Source organism: Panthera leo, chromosome B3 (genome assembly GCF_018350215.1).
Source record: "Panthera leo isolate Ple1 chromosome B3, P.leo_Ple1_pat1.1, whole genome shotgun sequence".
Lineage (NCBI taxonomy): Eukaryota > Metazoa > Chordata > Mammalia > Carnivora > Felidae > Panthera > Panthera leo.
The window spans coordinates 84,458,539-84,480,027 of NC_056684.1; the positions used below are offsets into that span (position 1 = coordinate 84,458,539).

At 38.3% G+C, this 21,489-nt stretch overlaps 1 long non-coding RNA gene across 1 annotated transcript in view; it reads right to left on the bottom strand.

The window, feature by feature from the left end:
• Positions 1-19,525, bottom strand: part of LOC122221299 — a 54,955-nt gene extending 35,430 nt beyond the window's left edge. Inside the window, exons 1-3 of the long non-coding RNA XR_006203145.1 lie at positions 19,457-19,525; positions 8,451-8,567; positions 7,432-7,476 (exon numbers count right to left, since the gene is read on the bottom strand). This is a non-coding gene — a long non-coding RNA (uncharacterized LOC122221299). The remainder of the gene's footprint in view (positions 1-7,431; positions 7,477-8,450; positions 8,568-19,456) is intronic.
• Between the last annotated feature and the right edge of the window lie 1,964 nt (positions 19,526-21,489).

The window sequence follows — 21,489 nt, forward strand, 5'->3', positions numbered from 1 at the left end:
TCACTACTGTTTGTCTAGTTCAGACCAATGAGGCATGGGAATGAGAGCAAGCGTGAGTACGTGACAGGTGAAAAGTAGGATTCTCTCCCTTCCTTGCTGCTTTCCTTTGCATGGCAGGGCAGTCAGGAGACCTAGGTTCTGGACCCAGAACTGGTCTGTAGGAGCTGAGTGACCGGATGTTGAAGGCTGTTACAGCAAAGCTCTGGGAACTAGCATCAGTGATCCTTCCCTCAGGCATGGTGCTCAGCACTTTATATACACTTTCTTTTCGTCCTCACAACAACTCTGTAAAGTAAGTGGTATTACCCCTGCTTGACAGTTAAGAGAACTGAACTTCGGAGAGTTAAGCAACTTGGCCCAGATTACACAGGAGAGCGAGATGATGAAGATCAGATGAAATACTATTTAAGAAAATGTTTTGAAAATTGTAAAATGTACAACTTTTAACTATTGTTACTATTATTATATTTGTCCTCAGCAAGGAAGTAAAAGTCTGTTCTTTCCTAGTGCTCTTTCCAGACAGACTTCCACCTCTTCTGCATTAATATAGCAACTGCTTCCAGTTCCCCAAAGAGCAAGATTAGTATTCCTGTGGCCTTGTGAGTTCCTGTGGTCCTGCTGGCACAACTTGCAGGGACAGTTGTTTTGCAAAGATGATGACAGGTCTGAGAGGAAAACAAAAGGAAATCTACTTTCTTCACTCCTCTGTTAGGATTGAATAAAATCCCACCATGAATTTTATTGTATGTGTGGGAGTGATGGGACTGATAATGGCCTTGCATTATAATAGATCTCTTAGGAAGGGTCACTCTTTGCTCTTATGACATCACTGTCTTGTCTTTTTTTGCTCTCCAGAGCAGCGCACACACAGCCTATTTGTCAGCTTCCCAAGCACTCAGCTGTAACGGCAATAACAGCCCGCCCCCACCCCACCCCATGATCTTGATAGCTCCTGTGTCCTGAGAGATAAGACTGCTGCCTCCCCAGCTGCCTCACTCCTGAATGACTGGCAACTCTTTCTCTCATACAAAGGTTATCAAAACGCCCACCATTCAACTCTGTTTTCCCTTGTGGTTGCAACTACTATTAAAACAATTAACCTACTTATGGGAATATAATTACCAAACTGTAGGGAGAAGGAGGCAAAACTTTATTCCCACGTTCTGACTAGGACTATGTGGCTTATTACATCGTTTCTCCATCCAATTTTACTAGTGATATTTCCAGCCTGTTTTGCTTCCCAGGAGTCAAATCATCAAATACAGGATTTTGTTAGTTCTTCTGATCCTGGTGCATTTTTATCCTCATTTATTTAGTTGAGAAGACTGAGGGAATTCTCGGGAGGCCAATTTAGGAAGCCCCAGGAAAAACCCTGCACTGAGAAACTTGATTACATGACACTCTACCTTACTTTTTTTTTCTTTTTAATGTTTGTTTATTTACTTTGAAAGTGAGAGAGATCAGGGGAGGGGCAGAGAGAGAGGGAGAGAAAGAACCCCAAGCAGGCTCCACATTGTCAGCATAGAGCCTGACACAGGGCTCAATCCCATGAACCATGAGATCATGAGCTGGGCTGGAACCAAGAGTTTAACCCTTAACCAACTGAGCCACCTAGGCTCCCCCCTCTCTACCATACTTTGCATGTCACACCAAGGGACCTCTTAGAGCCACAGGTTTCTTCCTCCATGACAAAAGAATTTACCTTTTAGGGATTTAAAGAAAATGAACGAAATATATCTAAGATTGTGTCTGTGATCCATACTGACTCAAAATTGTCCTGCTATTGCCATACCAACAGATTTTCTCGTCTTAAAATTCTCCTTTCTAACTCTGGGTGTTTGGAAGCAGTGTGGGCATTGATAACTACTTTTGGGGCTGGCTGGTCCCATTTCTGGGCCCTGGATTTTGCTTACTCTGAACCTAAAAAAACTTGAGAGCAGTGCCTGATGAATTCTCAAAGTCCTAGGGCAATCTTATTCACTGAAGCCAGAACCGAGGGCCAAAATTCCTCACAATTTGGAGGAAATCCAGATGAGTTTACAGACATCGTTAGTTAACTTTGTCCTATCCATTATAGATTGAAGAATTAATCCTGGCCAGACATTTCTTCCTTTTGGTTAATTTTTTTTTAACGTTTATTAGTTTTTGAGAGAGAGAGAGAGAGAGAGAGAGAGAGAGAGAGAGAGAGAGAGAGAAACAGAGCATGAGCAGGGGAGGGGCAGAAAGAGAGGGAGACACAGAATCTGAAGCAGGTTCCAGGCTCTGAGCTGTTAGCACAGAGCCCGACGTGGGGCTCAAAATCACAAACCATGAGATCATGACCTGAGCTGAAGTCAGCCACTCAACTGACTGAGCCACCCAGGTGCCCCTGGCCAGCCATTTCTTAAATGCGCACTGGTCACATTTGGTCACATGTGTGTCGAATGATTTGTTCAAATGATGTGTCATATAAGCAGAGTGTATGAGTTGAAAAATGAGTGGAAAGACTTATTATTTCTTTGGTCAGATTTATGTTTTTACCTTTTTGGAGAAACCACTTACTGAGTATAAGACTGGTGGCTTTACATATTTAATCCTCATAATAGCTCAGTGAGATATGTACTATTATCCTTCTTTTACATATAAGCCAACCAAGAGAGGACAAGGATTTGTCCAAGGTCAAATAACTTCTAAGTAGCAGGACTGGAAATCAGGGGTAAGGCTGTGGACTCCAAAGTGCAGGCCTTTAACTGTTATCCTATATTTTATTCTATGATACAGGCTTATTATTCAAAGTTGTAAGGAAATCATATTTTTATATACCATATAATAACTTAAATTCACCAAAAGAGCTTGTTTTATGTAAGAATTCTATTGTAAAATCTTTTACAGAGTATCACCCAGATTTATCTGAATCCAGATTTTCTTAGACATTAAATTTTCTTACAGTGATAGCCATGAATTTTTAAAAATTCAGCAAATATTGAGTACCACTCATGTGCCAGATATTGGGAATAGAATAGTGGGTAAATTGCACATAGTTTTTAACCTCTCGGAACTTTTACAGTGTTGTATGCTGTGTCTAGGCTTCTCTGGGAATCCATATCTGATCATTTCTTTGGGCTTAAGCACACATCTGTGTGCTTCTGTAACACCCTGCTTTTATTATAGTATGCAAAATATAATAAAAAGTATGAAAATATACTAAAAATATCCGGGTACCCATCAGTTTGATGAATAGAACATAAATAATGAACTGGGGGCTCCTGGCTGGCTTAGTTGGTGGAATGTGTGACTCTTGATCTCGGGGTTGTGGGCTCGAGCCCCACGTTGACTACACGTTGGGTTTAGAGATTACTTAAAGTAAAATCTTTAAAGCAAACAATTAACCAGAACAAACCTCTGCCAATTGTATCCTAGACCCTTTTCTATAGAGAGGAAAGCACTGTCCTGAATCATAGCCGTTAGTTTTTTTCTTTCTCTTCTTTTTTTATTGTAGTAAAATATATATAATATAAAATTCACTATTTTAACCATCTTTAAATGTAAAATTCGGTGGCATTAATCACATTCACAGTGTTGTGCAACTATCACCATGTCTATTCCCAAAACTTTATCACCACAGAAACTCTGTAACCATTAAGAAATAACTCCCCATTTCCCCTTCTACCCGGTTCCTAGTAATCTCTAATCTACTTTCTGTTTCTATGAATTTGTCTATTTTAGACTACCCCCCACCCCTTCCCACACACTGGGTAAAAATGAATTTTTAATAATAGGTCTGGGTCAAGGTAACATTTGGAAAGGGTCTTTTTTCAGTCTTACTGAGAAATAATTGGCATATTACATTATATTAGTTAAAGGTGTACAGAATAATTTGACATAATAGTGAAATTGTACATATATAACATGTTTTCTTTCTTTTTTCTCTGGTTTTATTGAGAAATAATTAACAGACATCACTGTATTAGTTGAAGGTGTACAATGTGATAGTTTATGTGTTGTGAAATGAATACAGTAGGTTGAGCTGACATCCGTCATCTCTTATAGATAAAATAAAATGAAAGAAGAAAAGGAAAAAGGAAAAAAATTCTCCTTGTGATAAGAATTCTTAGGATTTATTCTTCACGACTTTCCTGTATATCCTACAGCAGCATTAGCTATAGTCATTGTGGTGTACATTACATCCGTCATACTTGTTTATCTTATAACTGGAAGTTTATATCTTGGGACCAACTTCCTCCAGTGCCCACTTCCCCCACCCTCCACCTCTGGTAACCACAAGCCTGATCCCTTTTTCTATGGGTTTATTGTTTTTTAGATTCCACATATAAGTCAGATCACACAGTATTTTTTTCTTATTGACTTAGCATAATGCCCTTGAAGTCCATCCAGTTGTCACAAATGGTAGGATTTTCTCATTTTTTTTATGGCTGAATAATACTCTATTGTATATGTATACCACAACTTTTTCATCCATTCATCTATTTATGGTCACTTAAGTTGTTTACATGTCTTGGCTATTGTATATAATGCTGCAGTGACCATTGTGGTACAGATACCTCTTTGAGATAGTGATTTTATTTTCTTTGGATCTATACGCAAAAGTGGGATTCCTGGTTCATATGGTAGTTCTATTTTTAATTTTTTGGGGAACCTCCATATTGTTTTCCATAGCGGCCACACCAGTTTACATTTCCACAGACAGGACACGAGGGTTCCCTTTCTCCACATCCTCACCAACACTTGTTGTCTCTTGTCTTTTTGATGACAGCCATTCTGACGTGTGAAGTGATAGTTCATTGTGGTTTGATTTGGATTTTTCTGATGGTTAGTGATTTTGAGTACCTTTTCATATACTGTTGGCCATTTAAATATTTTACAGAAGTGGAAGAATATTTTGTCCTTTTGTGTTTGGCTTATTTCACTTAACATAATGTTTTCAAGGTTCATCTATGTAGTAGTAGGTTTCAGAATTTCATTCCTTTTTAAGGGTAAAAAAATATTCCAGTGTATATATATAACACATTTGTTTATCCATTCATCTGGTGATGGAACTTCGGTTGTTGCCATTTTTGGCTATTGCAAATAACACTGCAATCAACATTGTGTATAAGTATCTGTTTTAATTTTTTGGGGTATATGCCTAGAAAGAATGCAGTTGTTGGCTGGGTCATTTTGTAATTGTATTGTAGCTTTCTGAGGAACTATCGAAATGTTTTCTATAGTGGCTGCACCATTTTACATTCCTGCCAGTGAGGCACAAGGGTTCTGAATTTTTCACATCCTTGATAACGCTTATTTTCCATTAAGAAAATTATAGCCATCATAGTAGGTGTGAAATGGCATTTTATTGTGGCTTTGATTTGCATTTCTCTAATAACTAATGATGTTGAGGATCTTTTAATGTGCTTGTTGGCCATTTGTATATCTTCTTTGGAGAAATATCTATTCAAGTCCTGTGCCCATTTTTGAATTGTGTTTTCTTTTTGTTGTTGAGTTGTAGAAGTTCTTTATATATTGTGGATAATAAATCCTTATCAGATATATGATTTGCAAATATTTCTACCATGCTGTAGGTTGTCTTTTCACTTCTTTGATAATGTCTTTTTATGCACAAAAGCTTAACATTTTGATGAAGTCCTATATATTTTAAAAATTTTGTTGTTCAGGCTTTTGAAGTCATTGCCAAATCCAAGATCATGAATATTTACTCCTATGCCTTCTTGTAAGAATTTTGTGGTTTTAGCTCTTATACTTATTTTAGATCATTGATCCACTTTGAGTTAATTTTTATATATAAGAGAAAGGTCTGACTTCATTCTTTTGCATGTAGAAATCCAGTTGTCTCAACACCACTTGTTGAAAAGACTATTCTTCCCCCCATTTAATGGACTTGGCACCCTTGTAAAAAATCATTTGGCCATAAGTGTATGGGTTAATTTCTGGAGACTCAATTTTATTCCATTGGTCTATGTATCTGTCCTTATGCCAGTATCACATTGTTTTGATTACTGTAGCTTTGTAGTGAGTTTTGAAATTGAGATGTGTGAGTCTTCCAGTTTTGTTCTTCTTTTTCGAGATTGTTTTGGCTATTCACATTTCCTTGCAGTTCCATGTAAATTTGAAAAACAATTTTTCCACACCAATAATGAAGCAACAGAAAGAGAAGTCAAGGAATTGATCCCCTTTACAAATGCACCCCAAAACATAAAATACCTAGGAATAAACCTAACCAAAGAGGTGAAAAATCTATACACTCAAAAACTATAGAAAGCTTATGAAATAAGTTAAAGAAGACACAAAAAGATGGAAAAATATTCCATGCTCATGGATTGGTAGAACAAATATTGTTAAAAGGTCAATACTACCCAAAGCAATCTGCATATTCAATTTAATCCCTATCAAAATAACACCAGCATTCTTCACAGAGCTAGAACAAACAATCCTATTGTATGGAACCAGAAAAGACCGGGAATAGCCAAAGCAATCTTGAAAAAGAAAACCAAAGCTGGAGGTATCACAATCCTGGACTTCAAGATGTATTACAAAGCTGTAATCATCAAGACAGTATGGTACTGGCACAAAAACAGACACTCAGATCAATGGAACAGAATAGAAAACCCAGAAATGGACCCACAAACGTATGGCCAACTAATCTTTGACAAAGCAGGGGAGAATATCCAATGGAATAAAGACAGTCTCTTCAGCAAATGGTGCTGGGAAAGCTGGACAGAGACATGCAGAAAAATGAACCTAGAACACTTTCTTACACCATACACAAACTAAGCTCAAAATGGATGAAAGACCTAAACATAAGATAGGAAGCCATCAAAATCCTCAAGGAGAAAGCAGGCAAAAACCTCTTTGATTTTGGCCACAGCAACTTCTTACTCAACACATCTCCAGAGGCAAGGGAAACAAAAACAAAAATGAACTATTGGGACCTCATCAAAATAAAAAGCTCTTGCACAGTGAAGGAAACAATCAGCAAAACTAAAAGGCAACTGACAGAATGGGAGAAGATATTTGCAAATGACATATCAGATGTGTCAGTAAGCCCTAGAAAAGGAGGAGAATCTGATTTCCAGAATTACCATATTGTAATATTTAAATGCCTGTTTTTTTGTTGTTTAAAATTTTTTTTTAATGTTTGTTTATTTGAGAGGACAAGTGGGGAAGGGGAAGAGAGAGAGGGAGAGAGAATATCCCAAGTAGACTCCACACTGTCAGCGTGGAGCCTGGCACAGGGCTCAAACTCACAAACTGTGTGTTCGTGACCTGAGCCTAAATCAAGAGTCAGATGCTTAACTGTGCCACCCAGGTGCGCCTCAAGTGCCCAGTTTTTAACAAATATCACAAGGCATACAGTTTTTATTTTTTGATTGATGAAGGCTGTAGTAGTCTGTTGTTTAGTGCCTTTTCCAGACTATTTTTGCAGAGACTGTATACCTTATCATCTGTGGTCCTTGAAGTCTCTATCCCTTCAGAGGTTTTCTTGAAGGCCAGAAGATGAAGTGAAATGAAATGAAATAAATTAATTTTAAAGTGACATAAAAAAAATAAAGTGACATTGCCACCCCCTCCCAATTAAAAAAAAAATAGAAAAAAACCCACACCCACCAAACACCTCTTCCAGTCTTTGCAGACTGACTCTGTGCTGGGACACTCCAGCACTTAAACAGGTCACACTGAGCCCAGGGATCAGCCTGAGATGAAAACTTAGGGTCCTCTCAACTCTTTTCTGAGCATATGTCTTGCCCCCGGACCAAAAACCCTCGTGTGGCCTTCTAAATTCCCCTGAACGTTCCTTATTCCATGTATGTATGGGTGCTTTTGAATGTTCTAATTTGCCAAGACTCCTTTCTCCCTCAGTTTTTCCTTCCTGGGCCTTAGGTAGTTTATGTATGAACCTAAATTCCTTGTTCCAGGCATCTGTGGGTTGAGTTCTGTGGGTTGAGTTGCCTTGTTCAGGCACCTGGCCTGAGTTCTGAGTTGGTCCAAACAGAGACAAGCACTGGGGTCAGTCCTTCAGGTAGTCTCACACAGGTTAGAATAGACAGACACAATAATTTGCAGATAAGGTCTGCTCTGCTTGCCCTGGAACCAGGACCCACACTAGGAACATGGCGGCTGCTACTTCACCACTGTCACCATGCGTGGGTGGACATGAGGTGAGAGCAAGTACAAATGCCACAAGGCTTTTCTACTGTTTTCAAGTTGTCTTTTTCTTGATGGTTTACTTGGTTGCTGTAAACGTGTGTTTTCCAGAGTTCTAACAAAGTTGGTTCTGATAATTTCTGCTTGTTTTTCAATGTTTCTGTTGAGGAATAAGAGCTCAGAACTGCCTACTCCACCATTTTATTGACATCATCACCGTTAGCATTAAATACATCAAACTGTTGGTTTACAAAGCACCTCTAATTTCTGTACTGACCCAGTATTTCTGGAATACTTTGAGGCCTACTTACGTGTCCAGTTTATTTCGACTTTTAATGAAAGATGTTGTTCCCAATTATGACCGTAATTTCTACATTCAGCCTCCTTTAAATTCACAGTTTTCTATCCTGGCTGCACATTACATTTGCCTGTGGAATTTTTAAAAAACAGGTGTTCAGAATCTTCCTCAGACTTAGAGAAGCAGAAACTCTGAGGGTGAGTAGTAAAGTAGTGAGTAATAAATGTAACTAGAGTTCTCTTTAGAGTTCTCTTGTGAAGGATAATAATATATATTTTAACATGTAGTAAAGTGTAAGTATAACTCTTCAGTAATGAAATTAAAATTTACTTATGGAAATTCTAACTTTTAAAAAAACTATTGATTTTTGAGAGAGAGAGAGAGAGAGCGAAAGACAGAGCATGAGCAGGGGAAGGGCAGAGAGGGAGGGAGACACAGAATCTGAAACAAGTTCCAGGCTCAGAGCCCGATGAGGGGCTCGAACTTGTGAATCGCAGGATCATGACCTGAGCCAAAGTCTGACACTTAACCGACTGAGCCTGTGGGTTAGTGACTTTTCCAGACTATTTTTGCAGAGACTGTATACCTTATCATCTATGGTCCTTGAAGTCTCTAGCCCTTCAGAGGTTTCCTTGAAGGCCAGAAGATGAAGTGAAATGAAGGCACCCAGGTGCCTCTAACATTTTTAATCCTAAGTATTTTGCTTCAATAAAGACAGACCATGCTGTTTAAGTTAACAAATGGTTAAGTTTGGCAACAATAATGTACACACCTGATTTAGTTTTTGTAATTGTGTACTTATATGTATGCACGCATATTTTTCTATACTGTGTATAATCAGGTAGTTAATCTGAAAAAGTAGAATTTTTATTATTTTTTTATGTTTATTTTTGAGAGAGAGAGAGCATGTGTGTGTGTGCTCATGTGCCTGTCAGGGATGAGGGGCAGAGAGAGAGAGAGAGAGAGAGAGAGAGAGAGAGAGAGAGGGAGAGGGAGAGAATCCCAGTCTCCTTGCTATAAGCATGGAGCCTGATGAGGGGCTCAAACTCCTGAATAGTGAGATCATGAGCTGAAATCAAGAGTCAGATACTCCACCAACTGAGCCACCCAGGTGTCCCTGAAAAATAGGATTTTTAAAGTGTTTAATGTTTAACTTTTCATTATTATACCTTGTTAAGAAAAAAGGAACAATATGGGATGCCTGGGTGGCTCAGTTGGTTAAGCGTCTGACTCTGGCTCAGGTCATGATCTCATGGCTTGTGAGTTTGAGCCCCACATCAGGCTCTGTGCTGTCAGCTCAGAGCCTGGAGCCTGCTTCAGATTCTGTGTCTCCCTCTCTCTCTCCCCCTTCCCAACTAGTGCTCTGTCTCTGTCTCTCAAAAATGAATAAATGACCCAGCAATTGCACTACTAGGCATTTATCCACGGGATACAGGTGTGCTGTTTCGAAGGGACACATGCACCCCCATGTTTATAGTAGCACGGTCAACAATAGCCAAAGTGTGGAAAGAGCCCAAATGTCCATCGATGGATGAATGGATAAAGAATATGTTACACACACACACACACACACACACACACACACACACACACACAGTGGAGTATTACTCGGCAATCAAAAAGAATGAAATCTTGCCATTTGCAACTACGTGGATGGAACTGAAGGGTATTATGCTAAGTGAAATTAGTCAGAGAAAGACAAAATCATATGACTTCACTCATATGAGGACTTTAAGAGACAAAACAGATGACCATAAGGGAAGGGAAAGAAAAATAATATAAAAACAGGGAGGGGGACAAAACAGAACAGACTCATAAATATGGAGAACAAGCTGAGGGTTGCTGGAGGGGTTGTGAGAGGGGGGATGGGCTAAATGGTAAATGGGTAAGGGGCATTAAGGAATCTACTCTTGAAATCATTCTTTCACTGTATGCTAACTAATTTGGATGTAAATTTTTAAAAATAAAAAATAAAATTAAAAAAATTTAAAAAGAAAAAAGGAACAATAAAATATATCTTTAAACATAAAGTTCCGTGACTAGTAGTCTTGTGCCAATATTGCTTATTTATGTAGAGTTAATCTAGTAACTTCCAGAAAATATCAGTCTAAAGGAAGTCATTCATTCCAGAATGATAAAGATTCTTCATGGAAAAGAGACACTAGGCCCTGCTAAGTCACAAGCTTTCAATTTGTCCCTCAAAACCTTTCTAATACTGCTCTCTGCACTAGTTTTTTTTCTTTGTTGTCTCCCTTTCTTTTTTTAAAAAAATTTTTTTAATGTTTTATTTATTTTTGAGACAGAGAGAGACAGAGCATGAGCAGGGGAGGGGCAGAGAGAGAGGGAGACAGAGAATCCGAAGCAGGCTTCAGGCTCTGAGCTGTCAGCACAGAGCCCGGCGCAGGGCTCAAACTCACAAACTTTGAGATCATGACCTGAGCCAAAGTTAGACACTTAACCGACTGAGCCACCCGGGCGCCCCAATTGTCTTCCTTTCTAAAGTCAGTTGCTCTCCAGACCCTCCGTCTTTAGTTTAGTCTCCAAGGGCAAGGTGTTGGCTCATTTATTTATTACTATTTAGCTTCTCTCTCTCCCACAAAAACCAGTTTATTTATCTTTTTTTTTTTTAATGGCTTGAGGAAAAAAAAAGAAAACTTTACACTTGTTTTTCAGCAGAGCCACATTGCTATATACTCCCTTAGCAGGAGTTTCAAGGAGAAATTCTCCAGAACATTTTAAACCAATGTCATAAATGCTTCCTTTTAATAAAAGAACCCCCCCCTGAAATAATGCTGTCCTCCATAGGGTCATCTAATGGTTTTGTTGCTCTCCTCTTATTTCTACTATGTTTGTATGTCACTGTGGTGGAAATTATTGGAGAGATAGGTGCTGTACATGGCATCTTCCCAATGGGGTCAGCTTTCCTCCACCCTCAAGCCCACAGGCAGTTAGTTTAAGAGCCTGTACTCATGGTATTATCTCCGTGCATTTGTGTTTTAACTTCCTATATTCGATTTATTGTTCTTTTTATTGGATGCAGCTCTGATTGGCTTACTGTGTGACAAATATTCACCATATTTTTAGAATTTCAAGTTGCTCTCACTGTTTTTCAACGTTGGTTAGAGGGGCAGGGATCAAAGCCCAGAACTGGGACAGTCACTGCTTATGTTTGTGCTTTATCTCATTAAGTGCTGATCACCAGGAAAGCAAACAGCCTGTCATGAAATTTGCCTTGCAAACAATATAACAAAGAAATGTTACGAAAAGAGGCTGAACAGAAGGTGTGTTTCATCTGTTGTAGCGTAGCTCTAGTTTCAGACTAAGAGTGATGATACTTGGAAAAAAATTGGGAGTCTGCCTGCGGGCAACATTTACCCCTGATGTTGAGATTGCTACAGAAAGCTAACCGTTGGAAGTTTTCAACATACAAATCAGGATTTATTAAAGGAATTAATATCTTTGAAGGCTCACAAGGCAATCCTGTTTTCCTGCAAGATGGATGAAAGGCAGAGATTTCAAAACATTTGCTAGAAAACATCAATAGCCAATCCTGCTGATTTAATTTTTTCAATCCCTCAGGCATCAAAAGAAGTTGTGACTTGTCCACATTTGCCTCAGAAGCAAAGCAATATTGTAAATTAAAAATGGCTGGAGCTTAGCTGGCTGCATTTCATTTTTAATTAGTTGGAGCTTCATAATATTTATCAACATTTCTTACGCTCCGAAGCTAAGGAACTTCCTCCTTACATTTGTTGTGAAGAGGTTACAGAGAGTGTTGGGTGACATTCACTTACACACCAAGGAAAAAGTTCTCAGAGTTAGCCATCCATCACAAATGCTAACAGAATACAAATACAAAAAGAAATAGCATTTGGTCAGCTCCATGTCTCTTCTATTTCTGAGCAAGCGGAGATTTCCTATTCCTTTTAACCAGTTGGGAACTCACAGAGCATCAACTCTTCAGAGATTGGTGCTAAAACTCAAAACAAGTTCTGACAACATATAACGTGCCTCTCACAAAATTGTAACAAAAGCAACTGATATTGCTTTAGGCATTTTGTTGAGGTGTGTGGCTAATCCACAGGGGCAACAGTAATATACATTAGATTTTGGAATTAGGGTTTCCCTCTGAGGATAAAACTGAAAAAATGGTCATGTAACACATGAGACCAGTCATTGATTCATTCGAAATAGGTTTATTGACTACTCTTTTATGTCCAGCGCCATTTTAAGCACCTGGGATAAAGTGAGCAGAAAGGCAAGATCTCTGACATTGTAAAGCTGGCATTCATTTATAGAACTAGTCAGCAGCCCTCAATACTACTCTGTAAACAGGTAGGTGAATTCTGGGAGCATTCAAATCTATTCAAGGTGGTAACAGGATGTTTTCAAGGAAATAAGATTCTATTAGTATATCTAAATCTGTAACCTTATCAATTATATTTATTGTTACCTAAAGAAGCCTGGAAAAAGCTGCGCTGAGAGCTCAGAGCCTGGAGCCTACTTCATATTCTGTGTCTCCCTCTCTCTCTGCCCCTCCCCTGCTTGAGCTTTGTCTCTCTCTCTCTCTCTCTCTGTCCCTCTCAAATAAATAAACATTAAAAAAAAAAAGAAGCCTAGAAAAAGGAGAATTCAAGAGTAGGGATTTGCCCATATGTTTGCATTACAGTACTGGGCAAGGGTCTCTGTCCAGCAGCTTCCAGTACTGGAAGAGATGAGTACATCAGACTAGCCTGATGCCATTAGTAAAGGTCCTCCAGCTAAGTCCACTACTTGATTACAAGGTGATCAAGCAACTTTCTGTTATAATGTGGTTTCCCATATGGGTTTTCCTACAGGGAGAGAATGTGCATTCTACGGTTCTAAGAACTCCAGTCCTTTTAAAGTTACAGTTCTTACTATAAATAAATCAGTATTCTGGTTTATGTTTAAATATTTTGGGAATTGGGTTATCATGAATCTGAACATCTTCTGGTATTCTCACAAAATTGAATTTCTTGAATCATAAAGTAGAAACTCAGACCCTCAAATAGCATTCCTCCAAGGGTGGTTTTTAAAAATCCAGCATGAACATCACCTAGGGGGCTTGTTAACCATACAGATTCCTGGACTCACACTGTATTCATACTGAATCAGAATCTTTGAGGGTAGGGCTCAAGATTTGCATTTTACTAAGGTCTCCAAATGATCCTAATGCATAGTAAAGCTTTAGAGTCAGAGCCTGAGAAGCCGGGACCACAGCCAATAACGCTCTATTAGGGCATTTAGCCAGTTTTCCTAGATAACATCTTCATCTTCATAATTGCTACAAAGTTTTTTAGCGAATTCTTGTTGAGGCTTGGTGGCTTTTGCAACATGGCCTCCTTTCTTTCCCAGTCTCATTGTTCACCTCTCTGAATCATCCAACACTCAACACTCCTAGTGTGACTCTCATGGCTCTAGGCTTGTACATGTCTTGAGCGTCGGGGTTTTTGGCGGGAGGACAATAAATAGCATCCCAATTCCCTGAGTCCCAAGACAACTGATAAAGATAAAGGAGGCAGTTTAAGAGCAAAATATCACATTCATTACTAATGATGGCTAGATAGAAGAATGTGACTTAGGTGTGGAAAATAAGGGGCTTTTTAATTTTGAACTCTAGACACACTGACCCATCTTGTCCCTGGAAGAATGAGATAATTACTGGCCTCTTCTCTCAGGGGCCAATCTTCTAAGCTTACTTGAGGCCAAGAGCAGACCAGGTGGATCAGAAAGAGGAGGGAGGAAGAAGGCATCTGAGCTTAAGCATATCAAGTTCTTGGTCCTTCAGTAATCACTTTTCAGCAATGAAGTCATTCCTTTTCCCCTGATGAGGAATGAGTGAGGGAGAGGAAGGAAAGAATCCAGGAATGTTACTCTAACCGATGTCCCTTGACATGAAGGGAAACATTGGGACTGGGGATTGGGGCAGATGCTCCCCCCTATCCCAGTATGCACCATTCTTGGTACCTGAGACACCTTATGTTCCCTACTTCCTCTCCTTATTTTGAATGTCTACTCCTATTTATCTTTTAAGATGCAGCTCAGAAGTCTTCTGAGAAGCTTGAGGGAATCAAGAGGAACATTCCCACTTTTACGTTGTTGTAGGACTTTTTTTTGAGAGAGACCATGTGTGAGCGAGAGAGAACCTGCCTGCGCACAAGTCGGGGAGGGGCAGAGGGGAGAGAGAGAGAGAGAGAGAGAGAGAGAGAGAGAGAGAGAGAATGAATATCTTAAGTAGGCTCCACGCCCAGTGCAGACCTCAACATGTGGTTTGATTGATCTCATGACTGTGAGATCATGACCTGAGCTGAAATCAAGAATCGGTCACTCAACTGATTGAGCCACCCAGGCGCCCCTGTTGTAGGACTTCGAACAACTTTTATTATGGTTCTTGCCTTGTACTTACATGTTTTCTTTTCCTGGTGAGTTCAGGGACTGTGGTTTATATGGCTTTGTATTTCTGTAGTAGGTGTTCAATGAATTTTTGCTGAACGACTGTGAAAAAGATGGTAAACTCAAATATTTCTCAGTGAGTATTTTTAAATTTGTATTTTTAAATCTGCATATTAGCACCAATTATTTTCCTTTATAGGATTTTTCTGTCCCTCCAAAATTTTATAACAAACTTCTGATCAAGGAAGATAATGTCTGTTCAAGTCCCATCTTTGAAATTCTGTTGCCATCATCTTATTATCATGGCTTATATGACTGATCCTAAAAGATGTCTTCTTCCAGTTAATATAATACCACCAGCTCACACTTAAAATAAACCACTAGGTAATAAAGAATCATTTTTTAATTAAAAAATTTTTTTTAATGTTTATTTATTTTTGAGAGACTGAGAAAGACAGAGAATGAGCCAGGGAGGGGCAGAGAGAGAGGGAGACACAGAATATGAAGCAGGCTCCAGGCTGTAAGCTGTCAGCACAGAGTCCGATGCAGGATTCAAACTCACAAACCATGAGATCATGACTGAGCTGAAGTTGTATGCTCAACTGACTGAGCCACCCAGGTGCCCCAAGAATCACTTTTTAAATAAAAGCCCCCATAAAGTAGAAACTACTAATAGAGAAGTTATTTCGGGTAAAACTTAAAATTTCAAAGGTCAATTGTTTTAGAGTATTTATGTTACAGTTAATGATTTGCATGTATATTATGAGAAAATTACTTTTCTCCTCTCTATATTACATATTTTGTCTAATTGTGCAAAGAAAGGATAAAAGGCATTTTAGTCTTACTATACATGCTGCTGAAGCCAGCACAGGGCAATTTAGTCTTAAAGTTCAAACACTACATGTCTTTATAGTCTGGATGATATGTGGTTACAATATAATAATTTCCTAAAATTCTAGACCTAAGAAAAGATTTCCACCTTCAATATGTAAAAATCAACTTGTAGGTCCTTGTAAAAGAGACACAAAAAGTCATTACCATCTTAATTTTATGATGAATATTTGCTGTTAGAAAATATGTCATTGTTCCTAATTCTGGTTTCATCTGAAACTTACTTTTTGTTTCCATTATTGTGGTAAGCCTCCCAAATGATTGGTCAAGAGCACTTAAGTGGTAAAATGTGCTGGGCTAGGCCTGCACGAGGCTAAATCTCTCCCTGCTTTTTAAGAACTAACAATACAAAACTAAAAACAAACAAAAGCTTCTTAAAGCAGCTGCACGCGTCATCCCAGCAAGAACCACATTTGTCATTTTCTTTAAAGAATATGGGAGCATGTAGGACAATAAAGCCATTTCAAAATAAGTCTCTAATGTCATACTGTTGCTGTAATCCCAGACAATCTTTAATTCTATTTCAAACAGGTGTCTGTTCGTTTATTTTCTTCTGTTTAGGACCTTCTGTAAACTTTCAGAATTGAGCCGTTTTGTCAATCAGCATCCGCTAAACCCTGGGCCTACATATCAGTAAATGTGCTTCTATTTAACTCTCTATTTACAGTCATAAGAGAAATAAACATATAAAATAAATGCATCTCAATGCATAGCTGTGCAGGAGTACAGATGTTTTATTAATGAAAATGAATCCAGCTTTTTGTAAGTCATGGCAGCAATATAACATTTCATTGTTTGCTTCTGTGCTAGACAGTCCCTGCTGTTTCTACATAGAAATTCCTGTAATGCTTAATGGACATCTGGAAGAATTCAGCCAATTAATCGAATTCATGTAGGAGCTAGGCTAATGGCTGTCTGAAAGGCAGATTACATTAAATCAAACTTGCAATATGAATGAAAGCACTTAATCATACATGCAACATTCATTAGATGCGACACAGCAAGTGTTTTGATTACTTTAATAAAAGATCAGGTAAAGTGCATCAGCTGAACAGATTGAAAAGACAGCATGCTTACAAATGTTTGATTATGCTGAATATCAACAGAAACAGTGCCAGTAATTTATAGCAAAACATATTTGTAGGCGTCTAGAGCTGGTGAACTCAGTGAAATTGGGGGCCTTTGCTCAAAACAATAATTAATATATAACACTTTAATCAGATGTCAGAGAAAGAGACAGATTGCTAAAAGTTTAGTAATTTATAGTCATTGGGCATCTTCATATTTTGAATGGACTTGAAGTCTCCTTGAACCCCAATTTCATTTATTTTGAGGTATACAGTTTTTCCCTGGCTTTATTGAGATATAATTGACATCTAACACTGTGTGAGTTTGAGGTACACAACGTGATTGATAGATGTATAAATTGTGAAATGAATACCACAGTAAGGTTAGTCAACACATCCATCACCTCACCGAGTTACCTTCTGTGTGTGTGTGTGTGTGTGGTGAGAACATTAAAGGTCCACTGGAAGGTACACAGTTCTTTTTTTTTTTTTGTAATTTTTTTTTCATTTATTAATTTTTGAGAGACAGAGCACAAGTGGGGAGGGTCAGAGAGAGAAGGAGACAGAATCCAAAGCCGGCTCCAGGCTCTGAGCTGTCAGCACAGAGCCTGATGTGGGGCTTGAACTCACAAACTATGAGATCATGACCTGAGCTGAAGTCGGACGTTTGACCGACTGAGCCACCCAGGCGCCCCAAAGGCACACAGTTCTTGAGTGAAGAGGTGTTGCTAAACTAAAAACATTGTATTAAAAGGTTAACTTCATATCTTCACCTTTAAAATCTCATGCTGGGGATTAAAATGCTATTCTTAATAGTCATTCATGCCTTCTAGATTCATTAATATTTCCCCCCTTCTCTTCACTAATTATCCCATTGATTTTTCCCTGATATGCTGCAAAATGAAGCCTTATAAGGTACATTTCCTAAAAAATATGTAGCAAGTGCCATTTGCAGCTTTTTGGATAAAATAAAGGATTTTTGCATATATTTCTATATATGTACACATATATAAATAATTTCCTTTTGGTAAGGACTTTTAATATTAGACAGGACTGCCTTTAGAGGTGGTAGAAACCACTGTTTCCTGGCATTTAACAAAAGGACTCATTGTATCTCTCTAGACTGATGTGTGATCCTGAAGACAGAAATAGACATAGGACCTTTAAAGTCCTTTATAAACATTTTATTCAAGTCAAGCCACTGAAAACATGGTAAATACTCCACTGTTTTAGATGCTGTGGGTCACATCAAGATGTGAAAGATATGGGTCATCGCAGCTGTAAAGAGAGTATAATAATCTATATGAAAATACATACACACAAAAAGCAATAGCAATAACAAATGAGAACAACACAATCCAGAACATGCCATTTACACAAGGTAAGGTACAGATTTATAAATTTTGTAGAAAATCAGAGAAAAGCTGAAATAATGTGGAAGTTTGCATTAGAATTGCATAATCCACTTGATAAGAGATATAATTTAAGAGAATTAAAATTTCATCCCAGAATTAAGCACTACAGAAAAATCTGTGAGTGCTATTTTGCTTTTCTACAGAGACTTAAGAAATCGAGGCTGTCTCCAAATATTTTTCAATATTGTCAAACTGCACAACACATTTTTAGGCTAAATGAGTTGTTTTTATAGCAGGTTAGAAATTCTTTCTCTTCTTTTCTCCTGTTGTGTACACATTCACAAAAAGGGAAAGAAAAATCAGCGGACCCAGAATATAATCAGTGTTAATACTCTACCAACCAAATTATTTTTCTACCTGTGACCTCTTGAATTTTAGCAACATCCTAAGAATAGAAGTAGAAGGAAAGCCTCATTCAATACTACTACTGACTTAAGACTTCCCAAAATATTTAGTTCCTGTCAATTACTTCAAATGTCCTCATTGTCAGCTATTTAACCTACATGTAATAAAAAATGGCACTGTGTTCTGAACCGTGTGCTTTGCAACATTCATTTGTCCAATCTCTTACTATAAGGGGTCATGTACTCTTAGAATTCCAAGTCGTCAGTGCTTCTGTTTGGAAAATGTAATAATTATTTGTATTAGCTCAGGTAGGCTGAGACAAACTGAGAGACTTTGTTTCTCCCCACGGGTAAATCTTCACCTATTTATTTGACTGATCAGGAACTGTCACTTCAAATATGTTTTTAATCTCTTTTGAAGCATTAAGTTTGACATCCTTCACCCTAGAGGACCCTCCTATGATGGGATTTCACTAATAATTCTTATCTGTCGGTCTATTACTACCAGCTATCTGTCTGTATCTTTAATTTTTCTAAAATGTCTTCTGTGACTTTGTTCTTCAGGCAGTTTTGAGGAAAAGAGCAGTTACGTGATCTACTCCTATTGTGATTTGTGGTCACATTTTCCTGATATTTGTGATCATAAATTTCTGAGATGCCTGAAAAATTGTTGGGATCTAAAATGTATTCTTTGATAATCCTCCACTTAATTTTTTAAAAAAGAACCTGGGGATAGAGGAGGTAGAGTAACTCTGCCTCTTTTAGCTTTTCCCCAACATTCTGGAAGAAAATATTATTCTAATTTAGAATCCAGTACTTAGTCCTAATTCCTACATGGAGCCTGTAGGAGCAAGACATGGGAATTCTATAATTAGATCAATTGCTGACCTCATGGCGTTCCTTCTTTCCTGTTTTATGGAAACTGGCTACGTGATCAGAGGACTTTTGGTAGTTCGAGTTCTTCCATCTCAGGGAGCAACCTTATGAGAAAATCAGAAAGAATTTTATTCAGACTCAGTGGTTTTATATTCTTGATTTGTAATTCTTTGATCAAAGTTTTCATCCTCTGAGCCCAACCAAGGGTGTGAAGGGACAGAGAGAAAGTTGTGGTTTCCTGCCCAATCACTGATTAAAAAACAAAAACAAAAACAAACCTCTGTTGTTCAGTCTCCCAGGTTTTCCCTAGGGCAATTTGCAAGAGTAAGTGTTTCATTGTTACTTTGGTTAAGGTGACTCTCTAGTTCATTTTCATAATTTTGCACACTGTGTTTTCTAAAACTAAGGAGAATGACATTTACTGAGCTTCTACATGGGGTCAGACACGTGTCGGTATTATTTATAGTAAAACGATCTTCACAACACTTCAAGTAAAATATTATTTTAAGGATGAGGATTCAGGTTCAGAGAGGTTAAGTAAATCATTCAGTGTCGCACAGCTAGCAAATTGCACAGCTGGGACAGGAAACGGAGTCTCTCCAACTTCAAGGCCTCTCTGGCTAACTAATTTACTCAACGTCATCCTTTCATTGTGTACTTTAGGTACAGTTTTTATGGTGTTCTTTTATCATGTACTTTGATGCATTCCAAGAGTACTTTTCTGAAGAGATGGTTGTATAGTAGATAGAAAAGGGGGTCATATCTTTAAATCATACAATGGAGTCTTTATTCAGTTTCAGCGAGAAGAGTTGAGTCAGGATTTGGCTTGCACATACATAAAAAACATTCCAGATTAACTCCTAGAGCCTTATCAAGCAGTTCCCAACACGTGGATTACTTTAGATTGGAAATGGACAGCCCCGTGTCTAGGCTGCGTCCAATTTGGCACTAAAGGCTTCTGCCGGGCAGCTAGCTTAAGAAACCTAAAATCTAGTTTTGTTTAATCATTTTAAATCATTTATTGAATACCCGCTATGACTAAAACACCGTGCTGGCTACTTTGTAGAGCGACCCAGTCACTCCCCTCAAGGGCGTTCACAAGGCAATGAGAGAGATGATGTATTCCATTAGTATAGATACTGGACTTGTGGATACAGGGCATGAATAGAAGGTCATGTAGTGGCATGTAGTGATGATAGTGTCCAGTGATGCCATCATGAAGACTTAAGTTATGAATTAGTATCTGAAAGGGCCCTCGGTTGTTGAGATTAGACCATATACAGCTGCTCCAGCAACAAAGCAGAACGTATCTGAGTCAGTTCTGGGTGCGTGCTTGGAAGCAATCTATGATTCTTTAGTAGTGAAACCAGAAGAGGTCACAAAGAAATAGAAGTGGAAGGAAGTTGGAGGTAATCTAAGCTCCAGCATTCACTAGCAAAACAATATTTCTTCTTAGCATCCAAACGAAGAGAAAAAAAATAAACAAAAAAGAAAATGGCCAGCTTGAGAGGAGCTGGGAGAATAGATGGCAATACAGTTTTTATTTCCATTAGCTCTCATATCTAAGGTTTTTAAAGTGCTTTACAAAATATTATGCCTCACAATACTTTTATGAGAGAGGCGAGTGTTATTATCTCCATAGAAAGGTGGGGGAAAGAGGCGCAGGGGTTTGCTTCTTTTATGCCAAGTGAAGCCAAATATTTTGTGGAGTGTTTGAAATGAGACTTGAAAACCGAGAAGCAAAGAGAGAGAAGGCTGGAAGAATTTGTAATTGAGGAGCATAATTTCCTAGCACATAAGTGTCTAGAGAACGTTAATATAGTGAATCTTCATTTCCAGTGAAGTGGAACGAAAGCCTTGAATTGCTTCAATGCACCACATCGTGCAAATAGCAATTTCAGTTTCAGAGAATCCTCCACCCCTAGTAGAGTTGTTCAGTGAAAATGGTCATGATCAGGGTTTCACACATAATTGTCCAAAACATGTTCGTAGTTGTACGCCATATACATCTCTACAGAGTGTATCTGTACAAACCTTCTCAGTTG